The 16,534-nt window shown below is 38.3% G+C and overlaps 1 long non-coding RNA gene across 2 annotated transcripts in view; it reads right to left on the bottom strand.

The window, feature by feature from the left end:
- LOC132013275 (uncharacterized) overlaps window positions 1-16,534 on the bottom strand; it is a 196,433-nt gene that overhangs the window by 173,706 nt on the left and 6,193 nt on the right. Inside the window, exons 2-3 of one of the 2 annotated variants that reach the window (XR_009402954.1) lie at window positions 15,162-15,224; window positions 2,025-2,119 (exon numbers count right to left, since the gene is read on the bottom strand). This is a non-coding gene — a long non-coding RNA (uncharacterized LOC132013275). Of the gene's footprint in view, window positions 1-2,024; window positions 2,120-15,161; window positions 15,225-16,534 lie in introns of those variants that run through there. The other variant, XR_009402953.1, reaches the window with a different exon arrangement.

Here is a 16,534-nt window from a genome sequence, read left to right as displayed (position 1 = left end):
AAGTTTTCCCAAATATTCAAGGAACAAATAATTCCAATCTTAAACTCTTTCAAATATTAAAAGAAAGGGAATACTCCCAAACTTATTTTATGAGGTTAAAATAATCTCAATTATAAAACCTGACAAAACTAAAGGAATAAAGAAAAATTATAAGCTAAATGATTCATGAATATAGGTTTGAAACCTAAACAAAATATCAGCCAACCTAATCCAGTAGTATAGAAAAATGGGAACATTTCATGACCAACTTGTTTCCCCCCACCAAGTAAATGAAGGTTGGTTTAACACTGTAAAATTAAATAAATGCTTTGCCACATTAATAAAAGAAGAAAATCTAATGATTGTCTCAATGGATACAGAATAATCATTTGATACAGTTCAATATCTATTCATGACAAACTTAACTACAAAAGAGAAATTCCATAACTTAATGAAAGATTTACCAAAAATCTAATGCAAGCATCAGGTTAGAAGCGGTTTCAACTATATCCATGAAAGACAATGGTGTCTTACATTAGGATAATTGTCCATGTTTGGGGGAGGGGGTGGAAGATGGGGGGATCAGATATCAAAGAATTTATCATCTCTGTAATGGCAGAGACCCACCACACATATTTTCTGAGAAGCTCCTAGTCTAGGGTTCTGACATAACATCTCCAAAACATACGTATTGACTGATAGATTTAAAAAAAAAAAAAAAAGGTAGTGCCCTAAGACAATCAAATTATTTCAGAGCGGTGTAATTTGGAGATCATTATAACCTCCAGAAGATTCTTTTTTTTCCCCTTACTAATATTTTATTTATTTATTTGAGACAGAGAGAATGAGAGAGAGAGCACAAGAGTGGGAAGGGTCAGAGAGAGAAGCAGACTCCCTACGGAACAGGGAGCCTGATGTGGGACTTGATCCTGGCACTCCAGGATCATGACCTGAGCCAAAGGCAGTAGCTTAACCAACTGAGCCACCCAGGCACCCCCTTCAGAAGATTCTTGCTTGGAGTCATTCTCTGGTCTCGATCAACCCAGAGTATTTGCTGTACCAATCATTAACACTCTTCATATTCAGCTGCCAAAAAGCCTCATTTGTCCAAAACCCCAAATTAGGTTTTTTCAGTATAAATTTGTTCCAGACAATTAATTTCTTTGAATAGTGCCAATTTAATAGATAGCTCTGTAAGTGATATAATTTTTCTTCTAGTGATTAAAAAATATTGGAAAAATATTTGGCCTTAAAGGGCATTAAGAGATGGAATAGGAAAAGTACAAGGTAAAACCTGAAGGTTTTAATCCCACCTGGATTATTAAACAGGTGTGACCTTTGATGGGATTTGAAATTTTAGGCCCCTGTTTCCTAAACTAAAATGTGCTCGATGATTTACTCATTCATTCAACAAATTAAGAATTGTTACATGTCTGGCATTATGCCTCTGGCCATGTTATATAGGTATATAGTTATTGAGAAAATCAACAGTGATAGGATTTCTAGAAAGCACACTGTGAAAAGTAACCTGCTATACAAAAGCTGATGGGTTTGGGGAGTGTGAGAATTCAACAGCTATCAATTTACCAAATATGTCTCAATCACCTCATCTGTATTTGTACCATGTTCATCTCTAGGGGCATGTTGACAAGAAAAGAATTAGGTACTAAACTCAACACCAGGATCATATACCTTCTTTGCAATACGGTAGAAAAAAGATGAATCCTTATCTGCCTTAACTATGTGTATGACCTTGATCACATTACCCAACTCTCTTTGTACAAGTTTCTAAAAATAGATCTTGAAACAAAACTTGGGTGCAGTGAGTGTATTTGGAATTTTATCCGAAATATGGGGAAAGTGACACAGAAAGCAGACAAAAATCTCTACAGTGTCTGAATGAGCCATTATCGCTCTGGGCCTCTGGCATCCAGTTCTTCTAGAGACCATCTCAGTAATCCTATAAGGTATACCTCAGAATTGTCTGGCCAAGGGACCACACAGCTGGGATACTTATTCACTGATACTTTTCTCTCACCGTTTGGGAGTTGCCCCCTGGCATTCAGAACTGTTGTGCGCATGAACGGAAAAGTGCTTCAAGTGGGAAGTTGTCAGCTTCAGGTGAACTCAGTGGTGGGCTCTGTGGATGTGGAGTAGGAAAATCAACAGTATCTGTTACAATAACCAATTCCAGTTTTGACTTCTTGGTGTACAAATAAAAAATGTCTTCTCTATTACAAGAAAGTTGTGACCACCAAAACTTTCTAAATCCATTTTATTAAGAAGAAATGTTAGTCCTAAATGCTTTGGGGAAAGTGTGATAGATATGAAAAAATGAAGCAGGATGGTTCTTGTAGTGCATGAATCCCATGACCTAGGAAGCAGGAGTTATTAAGCCTGTCTTGTCCTTTGAGCACGATCCAAGAGGAGATTTTGATAGGAACTTGATGAAAGAGGCCAAGTAGAAAAGTTTGGGTTCATTGCAAATGTTTATTTAACTCACACACTTCAAAAGCACTTATTGGAGAAATATTTGCAGATTCATGTCAGATGAATCAACATCCTTTACCCTTATCAGAGTCCTAGCCTGGAGGAATGGAGTTAGTTAACTAACTTGTGGCTCAGATGGTATGAGACCTGTTTGAGAAGCTTTGGAAATCTGGTGTCAAGTTTTCAGCTGCCTTTCCCATCCTGGAGCATGAGTGACATCCTGAGCTGAGGTTGGTGAAGGGCAGTGGTGCTTGCACTTGGGTGTTCATCAAAATCAGTCAGAAGGCATTTCAAATACAGATAGCTGGACCCCACACCCAGAGTTTCTGATTTAGTAGGTCTGGAGTAGGGACCAAGAATCTGCATCTGTAAGAGGTTCCTAGGTGATACTGGTGTTGCTGATTCAGGGACCTTGTACTGAGAACTAATAGTTTAGAAGAAGCCAGAGTCATAAGAATGAGTAGGAGCTGGTAGGGGGTGGATGTCTATGAGTGCCCTGCTGAGAATTCAGTTATCAGTCTGGGACTCAAACTCAAGATTTAAATCTTGTCCTTGGTCTATGGAGATGTCACTGCAGATTCATAATCTCAAAGGACATTTCTATTTACCTTCCCTTCTGCAATTTGATCCATCCCTCATCTAGAATGCACATACAACTTTATATACCCCAGGATTTAGGCTATCCTTCCAAAACAAGGCTGTGGTTAGAAGTAACAGGTGGAAGGACATTAGGAGAAGCAAGGAAAAGTGAAAGGGAAGAAGTTGGAGGGGGAGATGAACCATGAAAGACTGTAGACTCCAAGAAATAAACTGAGGGTTTTAGAGAGGAGGGAGGTAGGGGGATGGGTGAGCCTGGCGGTGGGTATTAGGGAGGGCATGGAGCCCTGGGTGTTGTACATAAACAATGAATCTTGGAACACTGCATCAAAAACTAATGATGTATTTTACGGTGACTAACATAACACAATAAAAATTTTTAAAAAAGAAAAAAGAAGTAAAGGGTGAATTTTGCTAATAACTAGACTTTGAAAAGATAGGAGGACTGAAAGGGAAGAAAAGGGGGAAAGAAAGAAAAAGAAAGAAAGAAAGAAAGAAAGAAAGAAAGAAAGAAAGAAAGAAAGAAAGAAAATAGGAAAGGAGAAAAAGGAGAGAGAAGAGAGAAGCAGGCAGAACTTCACTTTATTACTATTTATTATGTTCCATGTTCTATGCTTTGAATGTTTAGGCATTGTTGACATCTCACAGATGTTCTGTGAGACGTGTTATTATCCTCATGAGGAAAGCAAGGCTTACACAGATTATAAGACTTAACCAAGTATATAAGACTTGTAAGAGTCATGGACAGGACCCACACCCAGAGGTGTTCAATTCCAAGTCTAGTAAAATTTCTACTCTTTTCCAAAGCTTCTCAGGAAAATTGTGTCTATACAGAGGGAGAGTAAGTGAATTGGAATTGAGAAGCAAAGTTATATGGGCGAGCAACAGTTGCCTCAAAGGTTCAGCTGATTCTAGTATTTAAAATCTGATATGGTCTATGGTCCTTGTTCCTGGCTCACTGAACTGGGAGTAAATCCTGGGTACCTTTTACAGTGTTATTACAAAAATGAGGGACTTGGAGTGTCTGGGTGGCTCAGGTTAAGTATCTGGGTTAAGCATCTGCCTTTGCCTCAGGTCATGATTCCAGGGTCCTGGGATCAAGCCCCGCTTCGCTTCGGGCTCCCTGCTCAGCAGGAAGCCTGCTTCTCCTTCTCCCACCTCCCACTCCCCCCACCCCCACTTGTGTTCCCTCTTTTGCTCTCTCTCTCTCTTTCTGTCAAATAAATAAATAAAATCTAAAAACAAACAAACAAACAATCGCTTCTCGGCCTTTTGGCTAAGATCAAGTGTAAAAACAAACAAACAAAAATGAGGGAGCACTAGATAATCTCCCTGCCTTTGTATCTTACTGCCTGAGGGGCTCTCTCAATTCCTAGTAAAAGGGATTATGCTGCAGATGTCTTGAGAATAGTATTCCTGATCCTGGAAAACATCCCTCAGTATAGGGTTTCTTAGAGAGCCCAGAATTGGGCTGAGAAAGTGGATGTGGGGTCATAGACCTACCAGTGCAGAAGCTTATGGTGCTCTCATTCTATCTGAATCGGCCACAAGTTAACCTAACAGTTTGACAACTGATGGCATGCAACAGGGAGAAACATTTCAACACTCCACTAGAGAGTGTTTGTCACATGATGAAATAGTGATTTTTAAGGTGTTTGTTATTCCATTCCAATTTTACAACTTCTACCCAGATTGCTCTAGATTTCTCCATTTAAGACAAGCCGTTGACAATAGTCGCCGTTAGTCAATTGAGCCCAGCAGTATGTAGAGTTCAAAACAAGAAGGTAAGAGTAAGGACTACAAGGAGAACAACTGTCCCTGAAATAGAAGGATGATCCCTAGGACCTGGATTATGCAGGTGTGTGATGGTCTTGCTCAGGCATCTCCATTGCCCATGGATAATACAAAATCTGAGACTGTACAAACATATAGAGGGCAGAGTGTGGAGAAATGGGCAATGGGCTTGGTATGTACTGAGCTTTTTCAACCTTGTTGTCTAGGCAAAATGATTGAAAACATGGCATCTTGAGAGAGATGAGAATCAACTGAAGGACCTACAACTGGCTATCTGGGATGCCCAAATCATTTACTTTCATAACACCCCATTTAAGATGCAAAATAGGCATGAGTCCAACATTACTTAGACTCTGAAAGGAGACAAGGTTGAAGTAAGAAATAGCCTCTTTGAATTTGTAGGTAAACGTAAACTGCACAAGAGCACCTTTCCAGTGTCAGGCAGTTCTTCTAAGTACAAACCACAACCAAATTTTAAAATTACATAATAAGTCATATTCAAATATGTGGTTCCTTTCTGGCCAAAAGGGAAATAAAAGCATGAAAGGGGATAAGAGGGGTGGGGATCTGCAATGCATTTGTTTGAAGCTAATTTGCATGGAGAAAAAAGTAATTTGACTATGAAGTCCCTCACACATGTAAAATAGAAAGCCAACCTTATTAAAATTGTGTAATGTGATCTGTGAATTAAAACAATGATACCATTTTTTTTAACATGATTCAACACAGATTTTTTTTTTCTTTTAACAAAAAGCCCTAAAGTTAAAATCTAGGTCCACATTACTTATGTAAATTGAAAGAAAGAATATTGCATACCTAAAGGAAGGTGGTGTTTAATGAAGAAGTTTAAAACATCTAGAACTCCCTCTGTGAACTCAAACATCAGAAAGTTAAAAACTAAATTCCACATAGAAAGTTCTTGTCATTTGAGACCCTGGCTCTCCTATCCTGGAATGCATTCCAGAACAAAGTGTTTGTCATCTGAACTTGTGTGTGTGTGTGTGTGTGTGTGTGTGTGTGTGTGTGTGTGTGAAAGAAAGAGAGAGAGAGAGAGAGAGAGATGCATATTTGTGGCAAAACTAGAAGGGAGAGCAAAAAGGAACCATTAAGAAGCAGAAGCTCAAGAAGCCCAGAGAGGAATCTTCCAGAATCCCCAAAGTTATAAGAAACAAATTCTAAGAAGGGAAAGGAAACCCCAGGGAACTGGGGGAAAAGGAAGGGTGCTCATAGCAGCACCTCATTTAATAATGGGCTTTTCAGATAGGAACACCTGAGTTCCCACCGAAACTACTTAGAAGTCACACTGACAGAGAAAAAGTATTCCATGTCCCAGAACCTGGGCTCCTTATTAACAAATAGAAGACTAATACCCACAGTATGGAGTTACTATAAGATGAAATTGAGATAACACATGTAAAAAATTTTGCAGGATCTGAGTGCCTAAATTCCAGGGTCTCAATGCTTAGTAAATGCAGTGTTACTAAGGAGTGAACAGAGAAATACAAACTAAATTCATTCTCTGAACTGTGTTTTATGGCCCACTCATATGCCTATGTTAAAAGGCTCAAATAACAGCCTAGTATAATGTCACTGTGTGGTTTAAATAATATTACACATAAACACAATTATATGTAATTGTCTGGCACACAGTAAGCATTCAGTAATTCATGGCTCTTATTAAGAAAACTTCTGTTCTTCAGGTTTGTACCTAAGATTAATCATCATGCTAGAAAATGGTCTTGCCATGAATACATAGGTCACAAAAAGGAAAATAATAAATGGATAATAAACATAGAAAAATGTCCAACAAAAAATATAAATTAAAACAATGGTACCACTTTTTATATAAGGCAGCACAGATTTTTTTTTTTTTTTTTAATGCTAAGCTCTAGTGTGCTAAGGATTCATTAAAATAAGTGGTCATACATTATTGCTGGGAATGTAGATGGGAATGAGCCCTTAGAAAGTCATTTAGCAGTGTGTAATAAGAGTCTTCAAGCATTCAAAGTCCATCTAGTAATTCCGTTTCTTAAAGTCTAACCTATAGAAATAACTTAAAATACAAAGGGAAATATATATAAATATGGTTTTCTGTAGTATTTTTTTTCAAATAGCAAGCAATGAGAAATAGTCTAAATAGTTGAGAAAGGAAGAGTGGTTGATTATGGAGCTTCTATATTGGCACATTGAAATATTATATAGCTATTAAAAATGATGCCAGTAAAGAGTATAAAATTACATTCAATGCTTACAATGGCATGTTAAGGATAGAAGCAGGGTATAAAATTATTTAAATAGTAGGTTCACAGTATATAAAACAACATTAAAAGCTGGAAGAACATTGCAATGGTTTTCTAGAACAAGCATATTTTTTTTAATAAAGTGATAAAATTCAAAGACATTTCCTTTCATCATTCCATCAGCAGGATTCTCTAGTAAAGGGGTCAGCAAACTATAACCTATGGGTCAAACCCTAACTCCCACCTGCTTTTGCAAATAAAGTTTTATTAGAACACAGCTCTACTAATTCCTTTATGTTCTATTCATAGCTGCTTTTGTACTAACATGACAGAGTTGAGTAGTTGTAATAGAAACTGTATGGCCCACCAAACCCAAAATATTTATAATCTGACTTTTTACAGAGAAAATGTGCCAACTTTTCTTTTTAAAAAATTGCATCCAGAAGATTTGACATAGCCCAACAGCTTCAAATTTGTGGTCCTCCAACCTGGAGAAACAATACTTTAACATTCCTGTGGAAAGTGTCAGCCCAAGGAAAAATGTCTGATGATTTTAAGGTTGTTGACATTCTTTTCCAATTTTATAATTTCTACATTGATACCTCTAGATTTCTCCATTTGAGGCAGGCCACTGACAATAGTTGCTTTTAGTCAGTTTAGCCCAGCAGTATGTAGAGTTCAAAAGAAGCATGTAAAAGTGCAAAAAACAAGGGAGACAGTTTTCGTGGAAGGATAAGGATGATCCCTAGAACTCAGATGATTCCAGTATGGGAAGGTCCTATTCAGGCATCCTGATTCTCCTTGAATTATATTAAATCTGAGACAGGCTGAACATATAGCAGGTGTATTGTGGAGAAATGGGCAGTGAACTGGGTAAGGACTAAGCTCCTACCACTTTGTAGTCTAGGCAGAATGACTGAAAAGACGGCACCAGGGTAGAGAAGGATCTGTCATTGACCATCTGGGATATCCAAGTCATTTACATTTGCAATACCCTACAAGCTGGCTCTGCATCATGCATTTATAGGCTCCCAGGTATAGGGATTCTTTCTGAGGTAGCCCATGACATAGCTTTCCTTGTTTATACACAGCGAAGAATTTACCTTATATTAGGAAGTTCTAACAGATTTAAATTCTCATTTGAAAGGATTAAAAGCCATTTTCAGCTTTCTCTTTTTTCTTTCTTTAGTTCAGACTGGAGGGCCCTCACTGGGTCTTGGAGGAGAGTGAGAAAAAAGATAATGGTTGGTGCCTCTGCCCCTTTTCAACACCTACTGTTCTTCATGATCTCATCTTAGGCGAGACCCAATGATGACTTTCTGCAGGCCCATGTGAGCTCTTCTGTAGGCCTTGTGAGGTCTTTGACAGTTGCCTAAAGTGAGACACACCAGTTGATCCCTTAAATCCCTCAGGCTCCCCTAATGTCTCTGATACTGTGGGCCTCTGTTACTGGGGGCCTCTGGCCCCAGCCCACCAACCTAGCTGTTTTTCTGTTCTCAAAGGACTCCCACCTTGGTTTCTATTTGACCTGTGGGAATTCATATATCCCCACTAAATGGTGAGGAGAGCAGAGGATGCTTTCTTTGTCCCCTGGTCCCTCTTCCATTTCTAACCTGTATGTGTGGTAGACTGCAGTGCTGAGCAAGCTGCCTAAGCAGAAATTGAATATCTGTGAGGGGTTCTCATGGACTCACTCTTTCTTTTGGCTTTAGAAAAGTATAAGAAGGCTTTACTGTACATTCTACTAGCCCAACAACTCATGATTGATAAATTTCTCCTCTACCCCTCACTCAAAGTGGCTTTTTTACTCTAATTGATATTAGTGTAAAAATTGATGTTGGCAGGTATATAAAAATTGATATTGGCAGGCCCCTATAGGGCCTGAGGTGGTGGTGGGAAAAAGAACTGCACAAGTGCCTTTTAACTAACCCCCAAAGAAGTTTCATGTCTGTGATTATTTGTGGCTCTATATAGATATTTTGGGTGCCTAATGTTTTTTTTCAGATTTGCATTCTAGTCATAACTTTGGAGCAACAGGCAAAATCCCACTCAATAGTGGATTAAACCATCATTAGCTGACTTGATCATGGTTAGCTGAAGTGTGTTCTAACAAGAAGTCTAGTCCCAGAAAATGCTTCACTCAGGAAAGCCATTTACTTTAGTATAAATAAAATACAAATCAAGATAGTAAAATTACCTCTTAGACCCACAGAATGCCCTTCATGTAAAATCACGATGAATATTAAAAAAAAAAAAAAAAAAAAAAACTTTGCCAAGGGCTTTAGCTTTCTGTAAGTGAGCACTATTGATGTGGCCTACTTTACAGCATATAAAAAGTTTCCCATTGGGGCGCCTGGGTGGCTCAGTGGGTTAAAGCCTCTGCCTTCGGCTCAGGTCATGATCCCAGGGTCCTGGGATCCAGCCCCGCATCGGGCTCTCTGCACAGTAGGGAGCCTGCTTCCTCCCCTCTCTCTGCCTCGATGCCTGCTTATGATCTCTGTCTGTCAAATGAACAAATAAAATCTTTAAAAAAAAAGTTTCCCATTATATATTGCAATCATTCGTTCATCTATTTATCCATGCAACTATTCAACCTTCATTGAATACCTTCTCTGCTTCAGGTATGCATTAATTGTATCTATTAGAAAAATCGTCTACAATCTTATTCATTCCTCAATCATCCTTTAGAGACAGATGTGGATGATAATTTACTATCCTCAAACTGCAAATGAGGAATCCAAGGACCAAAAACATGGATTACTTTTTCTAAGGTTACACAGCTGTTAAGAAAAGGGAATGGACTGGGGGAGAAGAAGGACCTGGGGCTTAGCTCATGCACTGTAGTATCCTAGGCTACATCATACCTCTACTCAAGAATGTTTAGCAACAAAGCACATCTACTAGGAAAGAAAGGCTGGGGACAAATTCTGGATTCTTACCCAAATCTAGCAATATGGTTGAATTGAATGTGATTGAAAGCCAGGACAACCTCAGATTTTCAAATATAATTTCGAGGAACCATTTTGCATGTTATAGGGATACAAATCAGTAAACACAGGCTGAGTCTCACTTCAAAATGCTTCTTCTTCTTCTTCTTCTTCTTTTTTTGTTTGATTGTGTGATTTTCAATGCCAGAGGCTCCCTTTGCACATCAGTTAGACAAACAAGAGAAGTAATGACAAAGAACTGCCCTGTTTAATTTGGCCATGCAACAATAGACTATAGTGAGAGCCTAACTGGTGTCAGGTTATTCTGGATTTGGTGAGAACCTTGGTCAAAGCATCTACCAGCCATAGAAGAATTCCAGAAACTCTCTTTATTTGGAAGTGTGAGTGTTGGAACTCAACAGCGGAGGCTGAATATGTCTGAAACTGGAAAATAAAGTTTCACACACTACTAAATATAACTTCCTGCCAGGCAGGTAGGGGCTGCTTGCCAAATTTTGATGGTTGTCAAGATCCAGAAACCATGAAGAAAGCCAATGTTTTGACAACTGAAATTGCTTTTGAGATGGGTAAATCTGCCTTATTAAAGGGGAGACAAGGGTTGAAAGAATTAGTTAATTACCTCTCACCCCTCAACTTTCCAAACTTCAAATGTGGCAAGCTCATCATTTACTTTAGTATAAATAGAATCTAAACCAAGATAATAAAATTACCTCTTAGGCTCACAGTATACTTTTGCATGGAAAGACAATTCAGAAGATCTTTTTTCCAAGATAACTTCAAAGGAGGTAAATAAAAGCAGTCAGAGAAAGGGGTAAGAGAAGAACTTCTAACAACACTGACCAAACAATGCCTCTTAGAACCTCTGTTATTCTGGTTTTCTGTTAAACTTCCATCAGAGAGTAACTTCTTTGAAGGCAGGCAAAAGGTCTGCCCTTGTCCTTGCTGTATTCCTCCACCCAGTACAATGTCCTGCATGTGAATAAGAAAAGTCTCAAATCCATACCTGCTGGAGACTATGAAGTAGTAATTACTTACTCCAAAAGTAGCAAAATTGTTGGTGTACAGGGTAAATGGGTAGCACTGAATATGAAGTCAAAGGATTCTGCATTTTTGCTCAGAAATGCAGTCTGGCTCTCTCCAGAATGAAGGCATTTTGGGTTTTTCAGAGGTTGGCAAACAACTTTGGCAAAAGTGTGAGATGTGGTGTTCATTTTGTCTACATTTTTTAGAAAAACTGTGCTCCCAAGTACCTCGCTTTGGCATAATATTCTCTTACAGCTCAAGGACTAGGAAATATATTACCTCACTGTCTCCTGGAAAATCTCTGAGTCTCATTCCTTTAGGTCCTTGCTAACTCATGGTTTTAAATTCAAGAGGATCACAGAGCTGGAAGAAATCGTTAGCATGCTAGAGGAATGCATCAGGCCAACAAAATTACATGGGCAAGCCAGGCTGAAACATATCACATGAAATGAATGATAATGCTCCACAATTTTGATATTAAAAATTCATGATTTGATCTCAATGTAGAAGATCACATTGGTTTGTAGTTTATGTTTTAAAAAAACCTGGAAGGAAGCAATATAAGGTGGGTATTTTACTATATGTAGAAGCTGAGACTAGAGAGTAATATAACTTAGTAAACATGGGCAAGAGGAGAGGAGCGGGGCTCTGGAAAGAAATACTAGGGGACAAGGAAACGTAACAGTCATATCTAGGAATATCACAAGGAAAAATGTTATGATACCACGTGTCATTTAACATCCCCATGCCTCAGGGTCTCCATCCATACGGTAGGAATAATAAAGCCAATAGTGCCTTCTTGCCAGTGTCATCATGGAGATTAAATGACATAATGCAATTAGGGTCATTCCATTCATTTGTGTCATCTTTAATGTTAGCCATAACGAATTCAAGCTCTGAGATATATTGGAACCATTTGCAGAGTAAGGATGAGGATAGAAATAGATGTCCCAGTTTCATAAAAGAAAAACCTGGAAGAAAATTCAAATTGTAAATGTACATAATATAAGTGTGAAATGTGCATCAAGCCATTCTTTTGGATCCACTGGGATTTAACCCTGCATATAAGAAAGGCACTTTGAATAAATCCCTATGTCTCCAAATTTGTTTTCAACCATTTGTTGCCTACAGTTGATGTTCTAACAAACGTACCTTTTGTCTTAGGCCATTCCATCATTGGACCCCTCCATCTGGAAGGTTCTTTTGCCTGTTTATCTCTTTGAACTCCCTACCCCCCCCAAAAAAACTGTATGTATTTAATTTATTTTGTAATTGGCAACTGTCTGTATATTTTCTTTTATTTTTTAAAATATTTTATTTGTTTATTTGACAGACAGAGATCACAAGCAGGCAGAGAGGCAGGCAGAGAAAGAGAGGAAGGGAAGCAGGCTCCCCGTTGAGCAGAGAGCCTGATGCTGGGCTCGATCCCAGGACCTTGAGATCATGACCTGAGCTGAAGGCAGCGGCTTAACCCACTGAGCCACCCAGACACCCATTTTGTTTTATTTTTTAACTGTTGGGTTTAAAGCCCTGCATTGAGGCTTTAACCCACTGAGCCACCCAGGCGCCCCCAACAACTATTAGTATATTTTAGACAGGAAGGATCTGGAAATACTTTTTGACCATTGGTTTTAGGCTCCTTTGCTGCAGAAATAGTACAAACCAGTTTCAGAGCCTTAAACAATTAAGATACAACTTCCCGCTGGTGTGTGAGGGCCTGGGGAAACTCTGACGCACCATTTCTTACATGTAAAATGGTATATTATGTCAAGGGGAGCCATGAGAGTAAATATTAGGAGCAACTTTCAGCCAGAGATGTTGAAGCACTTTAGGAACATGTATACACTTATTCTTATTCATAAAACACACACATCTATTGATGCTGATCATAAAACCCTTTCTGAAGCATTCCTGTGTAGCCACACTTGCCAGTGCATTTTCTCAATGGAGTCTAGCCTCCCTCCCGGTCTCCCTTTCTGGGCTGTACCTCAGTAACTCTACCTCTCAGAATGCATCTTGGCTGCCTTTAAGAACAGCGATTTCTCTGTTCAAATGAGAGCATAATGAAACATTGTCTGCTACAATATCAAACATGTGAGTTTTCCACTAAAGTAATTGCAAGGAAAAACATTTTGCCTTCATCTAGTAGCAGGGCCTGAAGTCAGAAACAGGGAAATGGAAATGAGGTGGGGTTGCGGGGGTCGGGGTGGGGAGCTGATCATCTTAATGTGGCTGGAAGGAAAGTTTGTTCTAAACTGAAAAGCTTTAGTTGGGGACTGAAATGAAGACAGTGTTTTGGTTGGTCCCACTGTCTAGCACGGAGAAGCAGATTAGAGCTGAAGAGACTTGAAGTCTAGACAACACTCCTCTACTAATTAATCTAGATTCATTTGCCAAATTATGGAAACTGTTGTGTAAAGTGACTCGTAAACATGTACTCTGCATAAAGCACAGGTGAGGCACTAAAATAGGTAAGAAAATACAACAAACTTATACATCAGTGGTTTTCAACCAGGTTGGAAGTAGAATAAAATTGAATTACATCAGAAGCTGTTTGCTTAAACATATGTCCCATTTCCTCCTTCACTACTCTCCTATTCTAGCATTACAATTTTTAATAATTTATTTGAAACATTATATGCTAATGTAAAAAGAGAACAAGAGCAACAAAAACAGCACAATCACAAAAGTTACCCTCTATTGAATGTGTTACATGTGCCTGGCACTGAGCTAAATTGTTTATGTACATTACACAATTAAAATCCCATAACAGTATGTGTTATCCTTACCCCTATATCACAAATCAAGAGGCTAAGCACCTGAAGAAGTGTATTTAATAACTACCCCAGTTACACAGTCAGTCTGCATATTTCAAAAACTGGAGAGGAGATGGTGAAACAATCATAGTATTCACTTGAGAGTTCTATACCAGGGAAATTATTCCAGTGTCCACCCCACCCCCTTAATCCCACACCTTACCTTGTTCTGTCAATGAAAGAGCACAGAAGTCTGCTTTACCATGACCTCTTCTTGAATATAGATCTGATCTCAGCTAATTTCAATATGTACACAATTTGAGCTAACATTCTAAAAGGTGTAACAAGCAGTTCTCTGGACCGGGAGCCTGTAAATGTAACCTCGGTAACCTTCTGATAGATCTCTTAATCTACTTGAGCTCTAGGGGCTTCCTCTTCTGTAATATCAAGAGGCTTAGCTAGATTGTCTCTAAGTTTTCTTTCTACAATTAATATTTTCGGTTGGGGGGATTGTATCCTTGATCTAGATGTTAGGACCCATTTTGTCCCTGTTAAAGGTCAATACAGGTAGTAGGCTAGGGACTAGTGATGGCAAAGAGGCTTCCAACACCATCACGATCTTGCCAAGTTGGTGGTTTTTGAAGTTTCTCTATCAATTGGTCATCATAAAGCAATCAAATAAGGAATGACAGAATGTTTCAAAGAAGAATAAAAGACAAAAGAATAATGTGAATCCCAGTTCTAGCAAATCTCTAGGTCAAAGTAAGACAGTATAATGGTTAAGAGAATGGACCTTAAAGATATTAATAGAGCTTGTAATTATATAATTTATGTGATTACTTAACATTTTTCTTACTCTCTAAGCTATAAACTCCATGTAAGTAGGCATTATAACTATTTTGTTCATATATCACCTGCATGCATAATGTCTAATACCAGTGTTGAATAAGCAAATAATAGATTAAAAATCAATCCCCCTACTTAGTAGTTACAAGAAACTCAACCAGGCCTCTCACCTCTGCCATTTTCAAGTTCATCTATAAAACTAGGATGATAGCAGCACCTATCTCTTTGGGATTTTTCAGAATAAAGTTATATATCTAAGCTATGATAAAATGGTGGGCAAAATAAGAATAATAAGTTTGATTTTTATACACTCTCTTCCCTCCAAGTTCTCCAGAGCAATTGTATGAAGTAGTGACTTGTTGCTAATGAATCCAGGATGAAGACACCCTCGCTTAGGCTCCAAGCCAAATAGGTCCCCATCTATTTCACTCACATGTGAATGAACTCAAGACTGGCAAAGCCATGAGTAAACAGTTGACCTTTCTTACCTTGGGAGAAGACTCACACTGCCCAGTCTAGGAGAATGTGTCCATTCTAGGAGCTGGTTGAATCTAAAGAGAGAATGGAGAAGAGAGGTTGGTGCCATGTTTTCATCCCTACAAGCCAGTTCCTACAAGCCAGTCAGGTTATGCATTCTATATCCCTTGGAGCAGCATAGGTGTGGAAGAGAAATACCAATATTTCCAAAAAGATAGATGTCCTTATTTAATGGGACTGCTTGGAAACACTGGAAGAGAGAAAATGGAATTCCTTTCAAAGGATAGTATCAGCTTCCTAGGATCTTTTGTGCGGTTTATAAGTAAATCAAAATAGCTGTTCTTTTCATATTATTTTGTATATTATTATTATTATTATTAAGTAGGCTCCACACTCAGCATGGAGCCCAACCCACGGCTTGAACTCATGACCCTGAAATGGAGACCTGAGCTGAGATCAAGAGTTGGATACTTAATCAACTGAGCCATCCAGGAGCCTCCACAGGCTTCTTAATTGACTTCCAGTACCACTTCTCTCTCTCCAAATCATTCTACTCAAGTTCCATGATTATTTGATGCTGGCTTCTAGTAGGCCAATTTCAGGTAATCCTGAACACTTTTGTTCTTAGCAGTTCAATTTTCCATGTGCTAAGAATCAGCTGTACTGACTCTCAAACCTGTTTATTCTAATGGAATTTTTGATTCATACAGTACTATGTAAACATATCAAATATGATTTTGTAAAGAAAAAGAGTTTTATTTCCTTATAATTAAGTTAATATTTTGGAAAAGTAGCAAATGCAAGCCTACCAAGGTATGTGCAATAAGTACCATTGTAAAAGATTGGGGGAAACAAAAATCTAGAGGATTTTAATCTAATATGATTTTACCTTCAGATTGCAGTTCATATCCCACACTTTCCCTCTCTTGAAGCACAAAAAAAAGTCATAAATGAATGTATTAATGCATTATGGGTATAACTTATAAACAAAAGATGACAAAGAAGTCTTATGTTTTGGGTTCATATCTGAATACAAGGCCTTAACCCTTCATCAAAAAGCTTGGAAAAGAAAGACTGATCCATATGTTTGAAGATAATTATTAAGACATATTTTTATTTTGGAAAATTAGACAGCCACATGCAGAAGAATGAAACTAGACCATTTTCTGACACTATACCAAAAAAAAAAAAAAAAAAAAAGACTCAAAATGGATGAAAGATCTAAATGTGAGAAGGTATCCATCAAAATCCTTGAGGAGAACACAGGCAGTAACCTCTTTGACCTGACCTGCAGCAACTTCTTCCTAGAAACATCAGCAAATGCCAAGGGAAGCAAGGGGAAAAATCAACTACTGGGACTTAATCAAGATAAAAAGCTTTTGCA

Source organism: Mustela nigripes, chromosome 3, assembly GCF_022355385.1.
Source record: "Mustela nigripes isolate SB6536 chromosome 3, MUSNIG.SB6536, whole genome shotgun sequence".
NCBI classification, from domain to species: domain Eukaryota; kingdom Metazoa; phylum Chordata; class Mammalia; order Carnivora; family Mustelidae; genus Mustela; species Mustela nigripes.
This window is presented reverse-complemented; position numbering and strand designations above follow the sequence as displayed.